We start from the raw sequence: 2,713 nt of genomic DNA, 5'->3' as shown, positions 1-2,713 counted from the left end.
TTGTTCAGCATCTTAGCTGTAGAGGGCAGTGTCACTGGCCCTCATGTGTGGGATCCAAACCAGGGCCCTCTGGCGTCCCAAGCCAGTTCTTAACCAACGTGCCACTAGGCCAGCCCTCAATGTTTTTCTAAGTATTTCTTTTACCTACATCAATCTTCAGAAGTTCTTTGGTTTCTGAGACTAACCCGTCTTTTCCGATGATCAGCAGAGTCCAGATTCAGAAATGTAGGCTTGCTTTCTTTAATCAAAGAATGCTTCTCTCTCCGTCTTTCTAGTTGGCTAGCTGAGATCTAAGAGAAAAAAACATTTTAAACTTCAATATATATTCATCCTGCCTTTTCTCTGACAGCTTCATCTCACCCCAGCACTCACCTAACAACCTTTTGCTCAAGACTCCTGCCTTCTTCCCTGCACATCCTTAATTAAAATGGCACGTCTGTTTTGCAGTGTACCTCATCAAACATGATTTGAATGCCTTCTTGGACCTTGTAGGAGAGATGAATGTGCAGTTCTGATACTAAAATATGGCAACTTGGTTACAAATAGTCGGGGCATTCTAACCACATAGTTTTGGTGCCAGGCAAGGCATTAGGCACTGCAGGGAAGGCATTAGGCAAGGCATTAGGCACTGCAGGGAAGCAGAGATTATAATAGCCCCTGGCATTGACTGGTGTTCTGTACCGAATGCCCATTTTATAGAGTAGGAGAACTTCATTTGGGAGCCTAAGGATAACATTTGAGGGAAGGCAGAAGGCATGAATGTCCTGAAATTGTGTGTGTGTGTGCGCGCGCGTGTGTGTGTGTGTGTGTGTGTGTGTGTGTGTGTGTGTGTAGATGAGCGCCTATAAACATTTGGGGGGAGGTGGGTATATCCTTCATAGTGTGTTGGAAAGTGTTACTACGAAATGCCAGATATATTCCCTGTCCTCTGGAGTACAAGGAAGGGAACCAGAATAGTGACTAGCAGGAGACCGGACAGAGTCAAGGAGATAGGGTGAAGTGTGTGGTGGAGGTATTATTTAACATAGTATCACAACTAATACTTAATCTACTTCTTTCTCCTTCTTGCCATCATTTTCTCAGTGCTGTCAACTGTTTTTGTTTTTTAAAAAAAAACTTTAAAAAAAATCTGACAAGAACAAAATTCCATTTTTATATAAAAAATATTTTAAAGGCTTGTAATTAAAAACATATGTTCTAGTTATGTTTTGTTATACTTATGCCTGGCAGCTTTTAAACATAAGTCTCATAAAACCATTATGGCTTATCCTGTTTCTGAAAAAGATGTTCCAAATAGCACTCCCCAACAAATGAGCACTTCCCGCTCATCAAAGCCCCTCACATAACTGTGGCCAAATGAATTCTACATACTATATCAGACCTGAAAATAATTTTAAAAATCATATAATTTCACTATTATATCCGACTTAGGAGGACAGAAATAGTAATTAAAAACCGTAATTCCTTCAGGAATAAGAGGTGAATCAGGACCTACCTCTGTTCTGAGGATGTTTTTCTAGGTTCGTTTCAAGTGGCAGAATTGGATGGTAACATGCCTTTTTCTTCTGAGCCAAAATCTTTGTTTTAGTTGGACTGGCCTGGAAGCAAAAGCCTCTGCTCTGAGAGTTTCACTGGGTTTGCACGTAGCGGTATTCTCAGTGCTGTGTGGAACTCCAGCCTGACCTGCCGACTATTATTCAGGAGCCTTCTGTCCAGAACACTTTCTTGAAGGTGAAACTGAGATGATGCAAAGGTAGAATACTTCCAATCAAGCATGGTATCACATCATATTTCTTTGCCTGGTTTCTTTCCTGACACTGTTTGCAGGCTACCTGGAGGTGTGAGAGAAAGCCTCCCTGTGGAGCAGAGGTTTGAGCTAAGCATGAGTAGCCTCTGAGCAGTGTTGCCTCTGAAGAGGACTTCTCCTCATCTTCACCATCTCCACTTCCAGCTCTTGCGGGGGCTGAACATTTCCTTACTATATTCTGTTTAGTTCCCTGAGGGAAGGCCCAGCCAGCCTCCTGGGGGCCCCTTCACCATCAGAAGCTCAGTCTTCATACTACCTGGACATCAAGGCTTGACCTCACTGATTCCTCCCATTTCTGCAATCCTTGGAATCCTAAAACTGCACCCGAAATGTCAACCTCTAGGGTCCTCTTTTCTCCTTTTACTGCTCTGTGCTTCTTTTCTGAATTTTCTCTCCAGTACCCTTTATCCGCCTGAAGTCTTTCCTCTGTGTCTGCAGAATCTTCATTTCATTGTAAACAAAAATCCCTTAACCCAATTCAAACAGTGCACAAAATGTTGTCTTCTCCCCCTGTCAGTCTTTGAATGAAACTCTGACACCTGGTTTACTCCTAGTCCAACTCTTGTCCTGGGAGGTATCAAGTAGCTTCATTTCCTCCCCTCATTGCCCAAAGCTTATGGTTTGTCTCTCTCTCCAGCCATCTTTCCAGTACTTCCATCATCCCAGCCACCTAGCTTCTCCTCTGTAAACTCACCTAGATTAATTTGACCTCCTAATACACCAATGAAAACCAAAACTATGTGGTTAGAATGCCCCCGACTATTTGTAACCAAGTTGCCATATTTTGGTATCAGAACTGCACACTCATCACTCCTACAAGGTCCAAGAAAGGGGTAACCCTTGTGTTTGAGTCTAATCCATTTCTGTGAACTCCGATCTCTCCTCCTACCTTTGCAGAGACTACTC

This window comes from Hipposideros armiger, unplaced genomic scaffold (assembly GCF_001890085.2).
Source record: "Hipposideros armiger isolate ML-2016 unplaced genomic scaffold, ASM189008v1 scaffold_1217, whole genome shotgun sequence".
Taxonomy (NCBI): Eukaryota; Metazoa; Chordata; class Mammalia; order Chiroptera; family Hipposideridae; genus Hipposideros; species Hipposideros armiger.
This window is presented reverse-complemented; position numbering follows the sequence as displayed.